Genomic DNA, 20,112 nt, shown 5'->3' with positions numbered 1-20,112 from the left:
TTTATAAAAACTCTTGCTATCCTTTTTTATATTAAGCGCTAGCCCAGCTTCATAGTTTCTCCGACCCTCCTTTATCAACTTCTTTGTCAATCTTTATTAATGATTTGGATGAGAATTTAGGAAGCATAGTTAATATGTTTGCAGATGACACCAAAGTTGGTGGTATAGCGGATAGTGAAAAAGGTTATCTAGAATTGCAATGGGATCTTGATCAATTGTGTCAGTGGGCCGATGAATGGCAGATGGAGTTTAATTTTTTAAAAAATGTTAGGTGATGCATTTTGGTAGATTGAATTGGAGCAGGACTTATTCAGTTAATGGTAGGACATTGGGAAGAGTTACAGAACAAAAATCCAGGAGCACAGATTTATGTTCCTTGAAAGTGGAGTCATAAGTGGACAGGGTAGTGAATAAAGTATTTGGCTTTCATTGATCACAAGATTGAAAACAGGAGTTGGGACATCTTATTGAAGTTGTATAAGATATTGGTAAGGCCACACTTGGAATAGTACAGTCGTCAGTCACCCTATTATAGAAAGGATATTATTAAACTAGAAAGAGTGCAGAAAAGATTTACTAGGATGCTACTGGGACTTGATGGTGTGAGTTATAAGGAGAGGCTGGATAGACTGGGACTTTTTTCTGGAGAATAGGAGGTTTAGAGGTAATCTTATAGATGTCTAGACAATGGTGAGAGGCATAGATGGTCAACATCTTTCCCCAAATGTAGGGGAGTCTAAAAGTAGAGGGCATCAACGTAAGGTGAGAAGGGGGAAGATACAAAAGGGTCCAGAGGGGCAATTTTTCACTCAGAGGGTGGTGAGTGTCTGGAACAAGCTGCCAGAGGCAGTAGTAGAGGCGAAACAATTTTGTCTTTTAAAAAGCATTTGAACAGTTACATGGGTAAGATGGGTAGAGAGGGATATGGCACAAATGCAGGCAATTGGGAGTAGCTTGGGGCGGGGGAGGAGGTAAGGGTTTGCTGACAAGCTCAGCTTTTGTTGCCATCCTTATGGTTGTAATGGTGTTGATTACAGAATGTAATCATAGAATGCGCTTTGTCTGTAGTATGTTAACAGCAGGTCTTTATTAATTACTTGTAACTATATACCTATTTACAGTAAAGGGTACTGGCAAAGAGTTATCTTAATGCGTCTTTGTTCAACACCACACTGACCCGAGCTCTGGGTCATGTATCTTCTTTTATCACTGTGTGGGCGGTACCATACTCAATCCCACATTAACCCTGCATATACCAGCCCCTTAACCTACACCAGTTTGTTTTTGATCTGGCCCTTTCAGAAGACTACTAGGACTCAATCATATTGCTGTGGGTCTGGAATCAAATCTAGGCCAAACCAATTAAGGTCGGCAGACTTCCTTCTCTAGGGGACTTTAGTGAACCAGATGGTTTTTACAACAATGATAATTGTCATAGTAATCATGACTGAGAAAACAGGTAGGATTTTAAGGGTGGCAAACAATCGGTGCTCGACATCCCAAGAGTCAACGCAAAATGTCTTGAACTCCCAATGCCATTTAACATTCCCTTGAGTGTTGATTGGCAGTGGGCAGAACTTCTGTTAACACTTGGAAGAAAGTCCCACCTGTGAGATCTGTCGGCCAACTCTTCAACCTGGTCAGAAGTGGTATTGCAGTAGCCAGAAGCAGTAGTGCAGTGACCAGAAGCAGTAGTGCAGTAGCCAGAAACGGTGTTGCAGTAGCCAGAAGCAGTAGTGCAATGGCCAGAAGTGGTATTACAGCAGCCAGAAACAGTAGTGCAGTAGCCAGAAGCAGTAGTGCAATGGCCAGAAGCTGTATTGCAGTGGCCAGAAGCAGTAGTGCAGTGACCAGGAGCAGTACTGCAGTAGCCTGAAGTGGCATTGCAGTAGCCAAAAGCAGCAGTGCAGTGGCCAGAAGTGGTATTGCAGGAGCCAGAAGCAGTAGTGCAATGACCAGAAGCAGTACTGCAGTAGCCAGGAGCAGTAGTGCAGTAGCCAGAAGCAGTAGTGCAATGGCCAGAAGTGGTAATATAGCAGCCAGAAACAATAGTGCAGTAGCCAGGAGCAGTACTGCAATGGCCAGAAGTGGTATTGCAGTAGCCAGAAGCAGTAGTGCAATGACCAGAAGCAGTACTGCAGTAGCCTGAAGTGGTGTTACAGTAGCCAGAAGCAGTAGTGCAATGACCAGAAGCAGTACTGCAGTTGCCAGAAGCAGTAGTGCAGTAGCCAGAAACGGTATTGCAGTAGCCAGAAGTGGTAGTGCAATGGCCAGAAGTGGTATTACAGCAGCCAGAAACAATAGTGCAGTGGCCAGAAGCAGTACTGCAATGGCCAGAAGTGGTATTGCCACTTGCCAGTAGCCAGTAGCAGTAGTACAGTAGCCTGAAGTGGTACTATAGTAGCCAGAAGCAGTAGTGCAGTGACCAGGAGCAGTACTGCAATGGCCAGAAGTTGTATTGCAGTAGCCAGAAGCAGTGGTGCAGTAGCCTGAAATGGTGTTGCAGTAGCCAGAAGCAGTAGTGCAATGGCCAGAAGTGGTATTACAGCAGCCAGAAACAGTAGTGCAGTGGCCAGAAGCAGTACTGCAATGGCCAGAAGCGGTATTGCAGTAGCCAGAAGGAGTAGTGCAATGGCCAGAAGCAGTAGTGCAATGGCCAGAAGCTGTATTGCAGTAGCCAGAAGCAGTAGTGCAGTAGCCTGAAGTGGTATTACAGTAGCCAGAAGTGGTACTTCAGTGCTTTGTCTGGAACTAAAATCATTGCAAAGATAAATCCTGGGGTGTCCCAGGAGCAGGAGGGTAGGGGATGTTCCGGGCAATCAGGAGGGGGTGTTTGCGGCATAGGGAGGTGGGCAAGGTGAGAGGAGTTCCCAACCCTGGAGTTCCAACATCCTTGGGGGGAAAGCACCCCAACTTTGACAGTGCCTGCAGTTATTTCCCACCCGAGATAGAGAAAAATGTTATTGTCACTTTCCCATTCTACCCACACCTGCCAACCTAAAGATTTAGGCCACTTAAATGTCATTTAAGGGTCTTCATAAGCGAAAGGGTGGGATTGCTGCCTGAAACCTTGCTTGCCTGAGAATGAAATAGTGTTTCAGTTTGTGTGGGTGTGTTGCTGGATAGAATCCCATCCATTCACCCCCCCTCTCTCCACAACCCCCACACACCCCTAGCATAAAAACGCTTCAGAATCCACCTTAGGGAGAGTGTAACATTCTGTACTGCAACTTTATAATTCCAGACTTATACATTAAGTTTAAACTTGATTTGATTTGATTTCTTATTGTCACATGTATAGCACACAGTTGCTTCTTATGCGCTTTACAGACAAAGCACACTGTTCATAGAGAAAAAAAGGAGACAGTGCAGAATGTAATGTTACAGTCATAGTTATGGTGTAGAGAAAGATCAACTTAATGCAAGGTAAGTCCATTAAAAAGTCTGACAGCAGCAGGGAAGAAGCTGTTCTTGAGTCCGTTGTTACGTGTCCTCAGATTTTCGTATCTCTTTCCCAATGGAAGAAGGTGGAAGAGAGAGTGTCCAGGATCTATGGGGTCCTTGATTATGCTGGCTGTTTCTTTTTCAAGGCAGTGGGAAGTGTAGACAGGTTCAATGGATGGGAGGCTAGTTTGAGTGATGGACTGGGCTTTGTTCATGACCCTTTATAGTTTCTTGCGGTCTTGGACAGAGCAGGTGCAATACCAAGCTGTGATACAATCAGAGAGAATGCTTTCTATGGTGCATCTGTAGATGTTGGTGAGAGTCGTAGCAGACATGCCAAATTTCCATAGTCTCCTGAGAAAGCCTCAGAATGGAGGTACCAGGCCAGGTGATCTGAACACTTAAAAGTTGAAGTTCTTGACTTCATCCATTGATATAGACAGGGACATGCCCTCCACTGCGCTTCCTGAAGTTGATGAGAATCTCCTTCATTTTGTTGACATTGAGGGAGAGATTATTGTCATTGCACCAGTTCACCAGATTCTCTGTCTCTTTCCTGTTTCTGTTGTCTTGCAATATGACTGCCGATGGATGCTACTGCAAACCTTCTTGAAACCCACTAAATTGATAACAACTTGCTTATGATACCCTAAGCTCTGCTCTATGACTTTCCTGATTGCAAAAATCTGCTTGTTGTGTGATCATCAACCCGGAAATTTGTCAGTTCTTCACAAAGGATGCCATCTACATCAGCATTCAATCTTTTGAGGAGGACCATGCCGAAGATCTTGCCAGGTACTGACTGCTGTGTTATGCGCCTCCAATCATTGCTGTCACTGAGGTTCCCTTTCTTTGGAAGATTGATGATTACTCCCTGTCTCCAGTCATCTGGGATGTCCTCTGCTGTCCAAATCTTGATGAACAGGTTGGCAAGCTCTGTTGTAGCAGTGTTGTTGCCTGTTTCAACAGTTCTGCTGGTATTTTGTTGATCCTAGGTATCTTGTTGTTCTTCAGGTTCTTGATGACTCTTTGAACCTCTGGCAATTTCCCCCAGTTTGATATTCTGCTGTTGAGCTGCAGTGTCATAGTCATAGAGGTTTACAGCATGGAAACAGGCCCTTCAGCCCAATTTGTCCATGCCACCTTTTTTTAAATCCCTAAGATAATCCCAATTGCTCGCATTTGGCCCATATCCCTCTATACCCATTGTACCCATGTAACTATCTAAATGCTTTTTAAAAGATAAATTTGTACCCACCTCTACTACTACCTCTAACAGTTTGTTCCAGGCACTCACCACCACTGTGTGAAAGAATTGCCCCTCTGGACACTTTTGTAACTCTCCCTTTTTGCCTTAAACCTACGCCCTCTAGTTTTAGACTCGCCTACCTTTGGGAAATGATATTGATTATCTACCTTATCTATGCCTCTCATTATTTTATAGACCTCTATAAGGTCACCCCTCAGTCTCCTAAGCTCCAGAGAAAGAAGTCTCAGTCTATTCAGCTTCTCCTTATAACTCAATCCATCAAGTTCCGGTAGCATTCTGGTAAGTCTTTTCTGCACTCTTTCTAATTTAATAATAACCTTCTATAATAGGGTGACCAGAATTGCACACAGTATTCCAAGTGTGGCCTGACCAATGTCTTGTACAACATTAACAAGACGCTCCAACTCCTGTATTCAATGTTCTGACCGATGAAACCAAGCATGCTGAATGCCTTCTTCATCACTCTGTCCACCTATGACTCTGCTTTCAAGGAGCTATGAACATGTACCCCTAGATCTCTTTGTTCTGTAACTCTCCACAGTGCCTGACCATTAACTGAGTAAGTCCTGCCCTGGTTCAATCAACCAAAATGCATCACCTTGCATTTGTCTAAATTAAACTCTATCTGCCATTCATCAGCCTACTGGACCAATTGACCAAAATCCTGTGGCAACTGAAGATAACTTTCTTCACTGTCCACTATGCCACCAATCTTGATGTCATCTGCAAACTTACTAACCATGCGCCCTATATTTTCATTCAAATCATTAATATAAATGAGAAATAACAGTGGGCCCAGTACTGATCCCTGAGGCACACCGCTGGTCACAAGCATCCAGTTTGAAAAACAACTCTGTACAACCACCCACTGGCTTCTGTTGAGAAGCCAATTTTGTATCCATTTAGATACCTCACCCTGGATCCTGTGAGATTTAACTTTATGCAACAGCCTACCTTGATACCTTGTCAAAGGCCTTGCTAAAGTCCATGTAGACAACACCAACTGCACTGCCCTCATCTACCTTCTTGGTTCCCTTTCAAAAAACTCAATTAAATTTATGAGATGTGATTTTCCACTCACAAAGCCATGCTGACTGTCCCTAATCAGTCCTTGCAGCTCTAAATGCTATCTCAGTGTTATCATTGAATTTGAATGTGGAGCTGGGGTTAAGTTCATGAGGGAGATGATGGTGGGTATAAACTTTGTATCCCATGCCATTGCCACCGATTGATAGGTGTTTTCAATGATAACATCACCCCTCAAGACATCATCACCAATCTTGAGAGCAGCTGCACCAATGTTGGCATCTGCTACAAGATGACCAGGACAATGATTACTGGGCAACAATAAGTATCCCCACCCAACCCTCCACCCCCCCCATCACCACTGGGCAACAGAACATTGAGAACATTGACCACTTCTCCTATCTAAGAAACAACATCTCCAGGAAAGGTAATGTCGAGATGGACATCCAAACACAAATCAGCAAAGTCTTCCAGCGTCTCCATATAGCCTCAGCATCTGACACCATCAACACAGACAAGAAGCTTTGACCCTATATGTCCATTGTAGTGCCAATCACAATCTATGTCAGCCAGACATGGAGGAGAACAGCAAAGGTGTAATGTAAGTTGGATTTTTTTCACCAGAGCTAGCCCTGTAAAGTCCTGGGAATCACCAGGATCAGCAGCATCACTGATGAAGATGTGTGAGAAGGGAATGCCCAAAGGTGTTTGTCGGACTTTGTGATGGAGACTCTGTGCTAGCAAGACATACCCTTCAGCCCCTTGAACAGGTGGAAGGTGAAGATGGAACCAACCAACAAAGACCCGAGGAAGTACATTTAAGGAGGACCTCCAAGGGTGGAACACCATTTGGGCTGGAGCGAAAGAGATTTCAATGGACCGAGACTGATGATGGAGTCTTGCTGCCTATTGACCAGCATAGGATTGGAGGAACTAAGTCTAAGTAAGCCTAGGAGGGGCGGGGTAGTCAACTCAGTTGTCTAGATGGCTAGCGTGTGGTTCAGAATAATACCAAAGTGCAGGTTCAAGCCACATTCTGTCTGAGGCAGACTTGGGGCCTGTTTCCATGCCCTGAGACATAGTAAGTGGAAGGCAATGGCAAACACTATTGAAGAAAATCAGCCAAGAAGGCAGCCTAGGATGAAACATTAGCATCAATGAGCTTTGGACAGAGCACACAACACTCACTTGTCTGACCCTAAGTGGCATCTCAACTACTTATTAAAAATTAAGATTTAGCCCACTGTAACAAAACCCCAGGCTGATTTTAAAAATAATGCCAAATTCAAAAAACTAGCCCTGCACAGTCAGAACTAAATTCAAATTCTCAGGAAAGCTGGCATTTATACAGCTTCAACTGGATTTGCTACAGTGCAGCTTTGCATTGCCCAGTTGCTGAAATGCTTGTCAGATTTCCCTCTTAAGTGAACTAGCTGGCTCCAATTGATATTAGCTAAGTTTGGAAGGAATTAAAAATATTTCCAATGGCCAAACATGTACTGGGCTTGCAATCCAGACCAATGCCTCCACCGAATCACCAGATGATTACCAGAAGTTGTAAAAAATGGCCAGAATATAATAATTGTTGCGAAGGTTATCCTGTTTCTGTTTTCCTCAACAAGCTTGCAATAATGATTAACTCTTCTTCTAAGGCTTGGATTGAAACTGGATATTCATTAGTTGGAAAGATCGAAATTCCAAAGTTCGCTGTTATATCCAATAGTCTTTTTGTTGACTCCATTTCTACCAAACTACCAATTCAAATATTTAAAGAGCTGAGCTGCCTGAAATAGGAATCCGCAACAAAATTAACTTTTTAATGGGGATGTGGGTAGTTCTGACTAGGCTAGCATTTGTTACCTCTCCCTAATTGGCCTTGAGAAGTGGTGGTGAGCTGCCTTCTTGAACTGCTACAGCCCCTGTGGTGCTGGTACACCCACAGTGCTGTTACAGAGAGAGTTCCAGGATTCTAACCCAGCCGCAGTGAAGGAATGGCAATGTATTTCAAAGTTAGGGTGACGATGGGCTTGGAGGGGAATTTGGAGGGAGACTGTTCATCATTGGAGAAGGTCTTCATAGAATTATTCAATTTCCTGCAGAAAATATATTTTTGTAGGTTAATGGATAGGTGCTTACTTACACTAGGCAGGAGATAGCACAGTCAAGGCTGAATTGAAAATCTTTAATACATTCAAGGAGAAAGGCCCGGAGCTTGACAATTAGGAACAGCACTGCTCCAATGCTGAGAGCAAGTTGGATACAAGACACAAAAGAGAAATCCCTCAAAACTTTCATCTATCTTGCCAGCCTCACATGAGTTCTGTCTCTCTGATCCTGACACACACTAATGCCAGCTCCCTTACATCAGTTGAGCAGCCCAGCCCATCCTCCAGTGAAACACTAGAGACCGCTGAGGAGAAGTGGTCCAATGACCTTTCTGAGGTTCACATAGAAGATGCATCACAGTTGTCACCTGCACCCTCTAGCAGCATGGAGATTCACATCTGGCCACGGTGAACATTATTAGTAGACAGGCCATTGGGTCACTCACTGGTGAGCACCTCACTTTTGAATATCCACTGCACTTGGATGCAGGTATGTCCCAGGGGACCGGCACTCAGAGGACAGCTGGAGGCCAGGACTCCATTGAATCTTAGTCAGATACCAGGCTTTGGACTCGATCATCCTTCAGCTACTGGAACTGCAAAGGTAGAGTCATGAACATCAGGAAGGGGTGTCACTCCTTGAATTGCAAGGAGGAGTCCCAGTGCCTTAAGTCAAGGAGATGGTGCCAGCACTGCAAGGCAACCAGGCCCACACTGCAAGGGTGGTGTCTGCATTGAAGACCTTGGTGCATGAAGTTCACTCCATGGCAAGGGATGTTCAATTCATGTTTCAGGGTAAGAATGGTGCAGACACTAGTGAGCATCCACGAGTGCCAATACCAGAGCATAGCAAGGCTTCTGAATCTCACTTCAACTGCCCCCCCCATTCTATTGAAGGAACCCAGGGATCCACCCATAGGAAGGAGGATCAGCTGGTACACAGCCTGAGGCCTTCCACCCAGGAGGCCCTGGGGTTGTCCAGGCCAACTAACTACCCCCTCCTGTCACCAAAGTAGTTCCAGTCTCGCACACCTAGGACGGTGGCACCCCAGCTGCCTGAAAGCAGGCCTGTGCTCCCCCTGATCTCGGTCCTCCAGGGGACAATTGTCAAGATCATCTCAGGCAACAGGGCATAGCATATAGCAGACAACCTCACCCTCAGCTGTAGATCCTGGGGAGACAGCAAAACAGAGCAGCAGGTTTTGGAAGATTAAGCGGATGTAGCATCAGTGTGGGTGTAGATGATGTTAGGCAGTTTTACATTTTGAGCACTTATTTGATTGCTGCATGACCTTCCATCTGTCACATAAAGGCTGGATGCTCAGTAACAGCATTTCCATCTCCTGCGTGTGAGGATGTCAGCTATTAGGTGGTCTCCCCTCACACTGACAGGAGGTAGCAATGCTACTGTCATCCTGGTAACAAGGAGTGTCCCTCCCCATGGCCACTCAACCCCTTCATTTGGTGAAGTCTGATTTCGGCACAAGGAGCTCAGTGGTACACTCTTGTGAGAAGGGTTCCTCTGGTAACAGTGGGGTGGCACAGTGGCACAATGGTTAGCACTGCTGCCTCACAGCGCCAGGAATCCAGGTTCGATTCCAACCCCAGATCACTGTGCAGAGTCTGCACATTCTTCTCATGTCTGCGTGGGTTTTCTCCATGTGCTCTGGTTTCCTCCCACAGTCTGAAAGATGTGCTGGTTAGGTGTATTGCCCATGCTAAATTCTCCCTCAGTGTACCCAAACAGGAGCCGGAGGGTGGCAGAGATGAGTCTGCGTGAGCAGAGATAAGTCTGACATTATGCTTGTCACAGGGAATCTGCAAGTTGCCTTTAACCAGACAGCAGTCAGATATTGACAGTAACTCTTTGAGACCAATACTCCGGCCCCACTGCAAGTCAGCATCATCCTGCTGCATCATAAGACATGGGCAAGTGCACCATCACCATGATTTTAGGTTGGATTTGCACTGCCACTAAACAGTGAGGACGGTCCATCTCCCATGATCAGATTTCTGCGTCCACCCTATCTTGGTCATCAGTGAAACAGGAGGATACTTTGGGCATCCCAAGCCCTCCTCTCCAGTCGGGCTCACCATCACCTGATGGCCTTCCTCTGTTTCTTCCAGGGGTTTCCCCTTGACCTAGAGATCATTTCTATAGTTTTTTACTTGAGCAATGTGTTCTAAATTGTTTGACCTCCTCCTTGACATCCTCCACATCAGAAGTGATGCTTGTTCATTTCGTCCTCTGCCACAGCCTCATCCAGATGCAGCAGCAGGCTGTGTAGGGTGCAGCACACAATAACAATGTGTGATATTCTCTGAAGGCTACATTGGAGGATTCCACCTGATCAGTCCTGGCATTGTACCGTATCTTCAGCATCCCAATCGTCTGCTCAACAAAGGTTTGGCATTGTTGGAAGTGATCTGTGTATTCAGGGAGTGGAGGCCCTTGCAATTAATTATGGGAATTCCTCGATGTCATGGGGAACAGAGAGCTACGTGCATGCCATCAATGGGTCTCTGCGCTTGTGGGAAGTCAGTTATCTGGATGAACCCTATGGCTCTGGTATACTGGCTAGGCTGGTACCAGTCAAAATTAATGCATGGATGGGCCTTTGCCAATAGTCCATCCATGACCTCCCTAATGCATGCAGGTCTGGGAGCTATCATAAAAGTCACCGGTGCAGCCCTGAGAGGAGCTGTGACCTTCGGCACGATAGGCAATGGGAGTCCTCTGAGTCCCTGTGACATCAACTTTTGGAGAGCCTGGCATTCGGAGTCTCCCCTTGCACTTGTCTTCACCCAACTCCAGGAATGCAAGGTGCCCTCTGTAAACGGGAGGCCGATGATGTCCCTCTGAGTGATCATTCTCTTTATTCCAGCCTGTGGCAGCTGATCAGGCCCAGGCACCCCTTCCTACTCAGGCCTCCGGGGAGCCAGTGAAGTTGGCATTGTCTCTTGCCCCTTATAGTGTTTTCACTATAAGCATTACTGCCCACTCTACTGGTTCCGTGTGTGCATCTTAATGCTAACTGCATGGGAAGAAAGAGAAAGAGTAACCACTTCATGCCATGACCCACAGACCATCCAAATCCAGGAGTATCCTTTTGATGGACTTTAACTGCTGTGCTAGCCATCATACTGATCTCCATTCCTTTACACTCTCCAAGACTGATCAAGATCCCACATCAGTCTTTTCCCACTCAGCCTGATAGGTGGGCATCAGCCTTGAAGACCTTTTCAAGGCCTGATGTCTCACGAAAGCTGAAGGCATCAGTTTCATGCTTGACTGTTAGGCTCTGTAAGCAAGGGTCTCAACATGGAAAGGATTGGGGGTAATAACTTGTGAAGATGCCACTGCACACCATATTTGTTGAAGCTGGACAACCTGGTGACTTCCGGGACATTCAGAAATTCTGTTCATGCTCTCAGCGAACACTAAGGGTTAGTCTTGGAATTAACTAAACTGTGAGCTTAAAGTGCAAAAGATTAACTAGTGAGCGGCAATCAGGGTCACCGGCATACATGTGAACTAAGACAGTAGGCAGCATTGTCAGAGCTAAGGAATGTTTATAGACAACCAGGCTGGTGATATGGTTCCATAGTTAAGTTAACGTGATTGGTCATTAACCCATAGTTGTGGCTCCTACAAACCTTGCATTCTGAACACTCACCCACCCACCAACACAGACCAGGTGCCCAGGCTTCCCAGCCAGTACCAGGGCCTTTCCAGAAAGTAGAGGACCTTCAGCTGTGGATTCCAGCCTCAGAGTGGGTGAGCTTTGCAAGTTCTTCCATTGCCCTCTCATTGCTGAGTCTTCCCTCCACTTATGAAACCAAACTGTGCCCCCTGTCAGAGTCAAGGCAATGGTGCCCCCCACCCAAAACTTCCTACACACTCACCCATACTTATTACTAATGCCCTTTCCCCAGTCTTGCGCTGTCCAGTGCAAGGTTTTGTGTTCTTACCACCATTTGCACCCATGGCAAATAGGGTGGCACAAAGTCCTGTTGCAAATTATTTTTTCAGGGCTATTATTCTGTTGTTTTGGCTCAGGTTGACCTCAAAACTCAGTTACACTTGATTGAAGAGTGGGCAGCACAGTGGCATAGTGGTTAGCATGCTGCCTCACAGCGCTAGGGACCTGCATTCAATTCCAACTTTGGGTGACTGACTGTGTAGAGTCTGCATGTTCTCCCCATGTCTGCGTGGGTTTACTCCGGATGCTCTGGTTTCCTCCCACAATCTGAAAGACGTGCTGGTTAGGTAGATTGGCCGTGCTAAATTCTCCCTCAGTGTATCCAAACAGGTGCTGGAGTGTGGCGACTAGGGGATTTTCACAGTAACTTCAAAGCAGTGTTAATATAAGCCAACTTGTGACACTAATAGGTAAACTTAAAGAAGGTATAGCTTTTTATCGGCTTTTTGAGAGTGATGTGGCAACAGCAAAGAGTAAATACTCATCACATGAACTAACTGTGGTTATTGCTCTGGGGTTGGGGAAGATAGTGTGCAGCCAACATGCAGCCTGTGCTGGTGCAATAAGTGACATAAGAACATAAGAACATAAGAAATAGGAGCAGGAGTAGGCCATCTAGCCCTTCGAGCCTGCCCCGCCATTCAATAAGATCATGGCTGATCTGTCGCTGCTCAGTTCCACTTTCCCACCCTCTCCCCGTAATCCTTAATCCCCTCTCTTATCAAAAACCCATCAACCCGCATCTTAAAAATATTTAGCAAGGCAGCCTCCACCACTTCAACGGGCAGAGAATTCCAGAGATTCACCACCCTTTGAGTGAAGAAGTTCCTCCTCAACTCCGTTCTAAACCGCCCCCCTTTTATCTTGAGGCTGTGCCCCCTAGTCCTACTGTCTTTTTTGAGCGGGAAGAGTCTTTCCACCTCTATCCTATCCATCCCATTCATCATCTTATACGTCTCAATGAGATCTCCCCTCATTCTTCTAAACTCTAACGAGTACAAGCCTAGTTTATTCAGCCTCTCCTCATAGCTCAATCCCCTCAACTCCGGTATCAGCCTAGTAAACCTCCTCTGCACTCCCTCCAGGGCCAAAATATCCTTGCGCAGGTGCGGCGCCCAAAACTGCACACAGTACTCCAGCTGCGGCCTCACCAATGCCCTATACAGCTGCAGCAAGACCTCCCTACTTTTATATTCAATCCCCCTCGCTATGAAGGCCAGCATCCCATTCGCCTTCCTGACCACCTGCTGCACCTGCAAGCTGGGTTTTTGCGACTCATGCACAAGGACCCCGAGGTCCCTCTGCACCGTCGCCTGCTGCAGTTTTTCGCCACGTAAGTAATAGTCCTTCCTACCATTCTTCCTACCAAAGTGGACCACCTCACACTTGCCAACATTAAATTCCATTTGCCATTTCCTGGCCCATTCGCCCAGCCTATCTAGATCCTTCTGCAGACTCTCCACACCCTCCGCACAATTTGCCTTTCCCCCAATCTTGGTGTCATCAGCAAATTTCGACACCCTGCACTCGGTTCCCTCCTCCAGATCATCTATATAAATGGTAAAAAGCTGAGGCCCCAGGTCTCTGAAACTAACTGTGAATTGCACGTTTAGTGCAACACAGACCCATTAATGTGCATCATGCCTCCGGTGGAAGTTGCAGTCAGTTTCAGAAAAGTGGTTGTGGTGAATGCAGACAGTTCACAGTCAAAGCCCTGCCCCCCACCCCCTACAAATTCCAAGCCTTCAGGATTTTCCAAATGCCCTGTTTTGTAGCTCCCTAACAATTAACTTCTCATGTTTTCTCTGCTTGAGTGAAAAAATGGTCCTCACGTCATTTTTCAAGTTCTAAAAATGTGATGAAGTATTCTAAAACATCTGTGCGAATCGGCTGCAAGACTGTAACTACAGCTGTTGTTTGAGGAAGTCTAATTTAGTCTCTGCTAACTGAATTGATGATTTCAATGGGTGGAGTTTGCTCCTGTGTCACTTGATTGGCTCTGCTAGGGAACAGAATTTCTGGCAGCTTTGAGCTGTACGAAGTTCATTCGCATCCAACCAAGTTTGAAACAAGCTGGGGAGAAGAACACAGTTCTCAGTTTTCAGGCATTTAAAGGTACAATGTTTGCTGCATATTAGCATTGAATGTCTCCACAAACTATTTAAGATTAAGATTAACTATTTATTGCATGAATACTAAAGGAGAAACAAGTTAAAGCTTGCCTGCTAAAATCCTCCCTTGTTTGCTTTTAAATTGTGGCCATCTTGTCCTTCTTATTCCACTACTGGAAATACTTTTAAGGAGGTGTTTTCTAATAGGAGTATAGTTGCGGTGCAGTTGAAAGCAAATACATTGGAAGGCATTGTATGTTCTTCCCCATGGTGAACTTTGAGAGAGAAAGCACTCAATTGGGTGAGATGATGCTAATTAAAGGACTGCCACCACCTTCCTTCCGCCTGCTTGAATAAGCCCGTGATGTGGATATGCCGGCTGGGGTAAACACAGTAAAAATTCTGACAACACCAGATTTAAGTCCAACCGATTTATTTGATAGTAAACTCACAAGCTTTCAGGGTTAGTCTCCTCGTTGGGTGAATGGAGAGTTCTGGCCTTGTCGTGGTTCCCCAGGACGACAACTTATGTAGCCCGATTGAAACAGAGAGTCTGAGTTGTAATCTTCCAAGCAGTAGACTTTATTTTCCAGTACAAGAGAATAAAGCCAGGATGTCCGGAGCATTCCACTGGACCATCGGCTTACAGTCTTTTTAAGCACATTTCAGCTCCATATCTCAAGATTCTTATCTTGTCTTTACAATGCGACCTCGTTTAGCCACCATTGTTTCTGTACTGACCCCTTATTTACCTTGCTTGAGATTGGTCACCCATTGTTACGTCTCTTTTCCTCTCGAAACCATGGTAGTTACATCCTTTGCCCTTATCTTTACGACTCTGCTTGTACAACAATAGTGGTTTAGCTGACTTAGGCCGGATGTGAAGAAAAACATGCTTACTTTATTCTTTCCTGCTTGTTACGATCATATATTAAGCTGGACAGCTGTATAGTATCCATTGTCTTCCCCAAGTGACTGCTGTTTACTTTCATTAATGGATAACTACTATACTACTTCATCGGGTCGCATGCACTGATTTCATCAGCTATACTTGATTATGTGAAGTAACCTACTAGTCCCATCCTATCACCCATCCTAAATCTATTACAGGAGAAACATTCTAATATATGCTCTAACTACAAATTCTTTTACAGCCTCAGACAGAGCACATAAAGCACAGACAGTTTACAGATTACTGATTAGAATGTGAATCTTTACACCTAACCTGCTGTTCAAGTCTTAAAATGGCCGACAATGTGAGTGGAAGGAGCACTGACCACAGGTTAAAGAGATGTGTATTTCTCCAGACAGTACAGTAAGTGAGGTTTTGCAAACCCAGGCAAGTCACGGGGGTTACAGATAATGCGACATGAACCCAAGATCCCTGTTGAGACCGTCCTCGTGTGTGTGAAACTTGGCTATCAGTCTCTGCTCAGCGACTCTGCGCTGTCGTGTGTCGTGAAGGCCGCCTTGGAGAATGCTTACCCGAAGGTCAGAGGCTGAATGCCCGTGACCACTGAAGTGTTCGCCAACAGGAAGGGAACAGTCTTGCCTGGTGATTGTCGAGCGATGTTCATTCATCCATTGTCGTTGCGTCTGCATGGTCTCTCCAATGTACCATGCTTCGGGACATCCTTTCTTGCAACGTATCAGGACGTTGAGCAGAGACTGATAGTGTCGTGGTTCCCCAGGACGACAACTAACTCTAGCCAATCGAAATGGAGAGTCTGAGCCTTGATCCTCCAAGCAGTAGACTTTATTCTCCAGTACAAGACAATAAAGCCGGGATGTCCGGAACAATCCAACGAACCGTTCGCTTACAGTCTTTTTATGCTCACTGCAGCTCCATACCCTGAGATCCCTTATCTCATCCTCAAGGTTGACCTCTTTTAGCCACTATTGTTTCTGGGCCTGCCACTTGTCTACCATGTTTGAGATTGGTCCTAATTAACGCATCATTTACTTCTTGAAACCATTGTAGTTGCAACCTTTGTCCTTATCCAAACAGTTCTGCTTATACAACAATCGTGGTTTAGCTGACTCAGGCCGAATAGTAAAGAAAACATATTTACTTCATTCTTTCTTTCTAGTCATAATCATATTATGAGTTGGGTAATTGGACAATACCCATTGTTCCTCAAGGTGGTTACTGTTTACATTCATTGATTATATGTGATTACTATACTGATTACATTAGGTAACATACATTGATTATATTGGTTATATTTGAGTAACATCACATTTCAACGTACGAGTTTTAATTACAAGTTTCAGTTGATGAGAGTAAATTCTCTCATAATAGCCAAGTTCCGCACGCATGAGGACGGTCTCAACAAGGATCTTGGGTTCATGTCGCACTATCTGTAACCCCCGTGACTTGCCTGGGTTTGCAAAACCTCACTTACTGTACTGTCTGGTGAAATACACATCTCTTTAATCTGTGATCAGTGCTGCTTCCACTCACATTGTCGGCCACTTTAAGACTTGAACAGCGGGTTAGGTGTAAAGATTCGCATTCTAATCAGTAATCTGTAAACTGTCTGTGCTTGATATGCTCTGTCTGAGGCCAGAACTCTCCATTCACCTGACGAAGGGACTAACCCCAAAAGCTTGTGAGTTTACTATCAAATAAATCGGTTGGACTTAAACCTGGTGTTGTCAGAATTTTTACTGTGAATAAGCCCATGACAGGAAGACCCATGGACGACTGTCCTGTCCTGCTGTCAACTGGGCAGGCAATTAATTCTGCTGTTGCTATTGGTATTATTTTTACAAGGAATCGTGAGAGCATATCTGGAGTACTGTGTGCAGTATTGATCACTTTAATTAAGGACTTGGATTTAAGCATTGGAAGCAGTTTGCAGAATGTTTACTCGACAAATACTGGGAATGAGTGAGCAGCCTTACAAAGAAAATTTGGACAGGCCAGGCTTGTATATGCTGGAGTTTGGAAGAGTAAGAGGTGACTTGACCTTTCTTTCATTCGTGGGACCTTTCAGTTGTGGGACACGGGCATCGCTGGCTGGCCAGCATTTATTGCCCATCTCTAATTGTCCTTGAGAAGGTGGTGGTGAGCTGCTTTCTTGAATCACTGCAGTCCATGTTCTGTGAGTTGACCTACAATGCCATTAGGGAGAGAATTCCAGGATTTTGATCCAGCGACTGTGAAAAAAGGGCAATATATTTCCAAATCAGGATGCAAGAACTTTCAAGCGGTTATTGGATAGGCACATGGAATACAGGGAATGGGATAGCTTGATCTTGGGTTTGGACATGGCTTGGCACAACATCAAGGGCCAAAGAGCCTGTACTGTGCTGTACTGTTCTATGTTCTATGGGAGAGTAACTTGCAGGTGGAGATGGTCCCATGTATCTGCTGCCCTTGGCTTTCAAGATGAAAGTGGCTGTGGGTTTGGAAGGTGCAGTCTAAGGATCTTTGGTGATTTGCTGCAGTGCATCTTGTAGATAGTACACACTGCTGCTGTTCATCATTGGTGGTGGAGGGAGTGGATGTTTGTGGATGTGGCGCCAATCATTTGGGCAGCTTTGTTCTGGATGATGTCAAGCTTTCTGAGTGTTGTTGGAGCTGCACCTATCAAGGCAAGTGGGGAGTATTCCATCTCACTCTGACTTTGGAGTAAGTTTGGATGAGAGGAAAATTCCCCAGGAGAAGAAGGATCAGAGTGGGCCTGGAGGTCTGGAGTGCGTCTGTTTTAATGCGAGGAGCGTGACAGGTAAAACGGATGAACTTAAGGCCTTAATGTTCACGGGGAATTTAGGTGTGGTGGCAGTGACAGAGACGTAGTTAAAGGAAGGGCAGCACTGGCAGCTAAATATTCCTGGGTATAAGTGTTTTAGGCGTGACAGAGGAGGGTCGAAAAGAGGTGGGGGAGTGGCGTTGTTAGTTAGGGAGCACATCACAGCGGTGCAGAGGGAGGATAATATAGAGGAGTAAGGAATTGAGTCGCTGTGGGTGGAGTTGAGGAATAGGAAGGGAGCAATTACTATGTTAGGGGTGTATTACAGACCACCCAACAGCCCGCAGGCAGTAGAAGAAGGTATACGCAGAGACATTTTGGATAGGTGCGGGAAGAATAGGGTTGTTGTAGTGGGAGATTTTAATCTCCCTGGGGTGGATTGGAAGGTGCCTAGAGCTGGGGGTTCGGACAAGGAGGAATTTGTAAAATGTGTACTGGAAGGGTCCTTGGAGCAGTATGTAGATAGCCCGACTAGGGAGGGGGCTATACTGGATTTAGTTCTGGGTAATGAGCCAGATCAGGTGAGGTTGCAGTAGGTGAACACGTGGCTAACAGTGACCACAACTCTGCCTACTTTAGGATATTAATGGAAAAAGATGAGTGCTGTCCCAAGGGGAGGATGCTAAATTGGGGGAAGGCTAGGTACAGCTGGATTAGGCAGGAACTTAGGGATACAGACTGGGAGAGGCTGTTTGAGGGCAAGTCCACGTTCGGCATGTGGGAGTCTTTTAAGGGAAAACTGAAATGGTTGCAGGAAAGACATGTGTGGGTTAAGAGGAAGGATGGGAAAGGTATAATTAGGGAGCCATGGACTACCAGGGATATTGAGGACTTGGTCAGGAAGAAACGAGAGGCGTATGTTAGGTCTAAGCAACTGGGAATGGAGAGAGTATTGGAGGAATACAGAGACAGTAGGAGGGAGCTCAAATGGGGAGTTAGAAGGGCAAAAAAGGGGCATGAAATGGCTTTGGCAGACAGGATTAAGGTAAATCCAAAGGCATTTTACTCCTATGCCAGGAACAAAAGGATGGTTAGAGGAAAAATCAGTCCTCTCTGGGACAGAGGAGGGGAACTGTGCTTAGAGTCTGAGGGAATGGGGGAGGTCCTGAATGAATATCTTGTGTCGGTATTTACGAAGGAGAGGGGCTTGATGTCCGGTACTGTCTTGGAGGGAGCTGTAGACCAGTTGAAGGAACTATCCATTACGAGGGGGGAAGTGTTAGGGCTTTTAGGTAGCATTAAAACTGATAAATCTCCGGGGCCTGATGTCATTTATCCTAGGCTGCTTAGGGAGGCGAGAGATGAAATTGCTGGGTCTCTGACGCAAATCTTTGTCTCTTCTTTAGACACAGGTGAGGTCCCAGAGGACTGGAGGATAGCGAACGTGATACCGTTGTTTAAAAAGGGTAGTAGGGATAACCCTGGTAACTATACGCCGGTGAGTTTGACGTCAGTGGTAGGGAAGTTGATGGAGAGGATTCTTAGGGATAGGATGTATAAGCATTTAGAGCATTGCGATCTGATTAGGGATACGCACCACAGCTTTGTTAAGGGGAAGTCTTGCCTTACGAATCTGGGAGAACTTTTTGAGGAGGTGACAAAAACGGTCGACAAAGGATGAGCCGTTGATGTTGTCTAAATGGATTTCAGTAAGGCGTTTGACAAAGTCCCTCATGGTAGGTTGGTTGAAAAGGTTAAGGCTCATAGAATACAAGGACAGGTATCTAGATGGATTGATAACTGGATTGGTAATAGGAGACAGAGAGTAGTAGTGGAAGTGTGTTTTTCTAGCTGGAGGTCTGTCACTAGTGGTGTGCCTCAGTGCTCAGTACTGGGACCTCTTCTATTTGTCATATACATAAATGACTTGGAAGAGGGAGTATGTGGTGTGATCAGCAAGTTTGCAGATGACACTAAGATGGCTGGACTGGCAGACACTGAGGAGCAGTGTCAGGCAATACAACAGGATGTAGATAGGCTGGTATATTGGGCAGATAAATGGCAGATGGAATTTAATCCTGATAAATGTGAGGTGATGCATTTTAGGAGAAATAACGTAGGGGGGAGTTATGATAAAGGGTAGACCTATAAAGAGTATAGAAACGCAGAGGGACCTGGGGGTGCAAGTGCACAAGTCTTTGAAGGTGGCAGTACAAGTGGAGAAGGTTGTGAAGAACGCTTATGGTATGTTAGCCTTTATAGGAAGGGGTATAGAGTACAAGAGCTGGAGTCTAATGTTGCAGTTGTATAGAATGTTGTTTAGGCCGCATTTGGAGTACTGCATCCCATTCTGGTCGCCTTACTACCGGAAAGATGTGGAGACCCTGGAGAGAGTGCAGAGGAGGTTTACCAGGATGTTGCCTGGTATGGAAGGACTGGGTTATGAGGAAAGATTGGGCAAATTGGGGCTGTTTT

At 45.5% G+C, this 20,112-nt stretch overlaps 1 protein-coding gene across 1 annotated transcript in view; it reads left to right on the top strand.

The window, feature by feature from the left end:
- Positions 1–13,885: 13,885 nt before the first annotated feature.
- Positions 13,886–20,112, top strand: part of LOC145350178 (retinol dehydrogenase 7-like) — a 37,358-nt gene continuing 31,131 nt past the window's right edge. Inside the window, exon 1 of the mRNA XM_080199221.1 lies at positions 13,886–13,943. The gene's annotated coding sequence lies outside the window, so the exon portion shown is untranslated. The remainder of the gene's footprint in view (positions 13,944–20,112) is intronic.

The sequence above is a fragment of the Carcharhinus amblyrhynchos genome, chromosome 11 (genome assembly GCF_965287045.1).
Source record: "Carcharhinus amblyrhynchos chromosome 11, sCarAmb.v2.hapA, whole genome shotgun sequence".
Lineage (NCBI taxonomy): Eukaryota > Metazoa > Chordata > Chondrichthyes > Carcharhiniformes > Carcharhinidae > Carcharhinus > Carcharhinus amblyrhynchos.
This window is presented reverse-complemented; position numbering and strand designations above follow the sequence as displayed.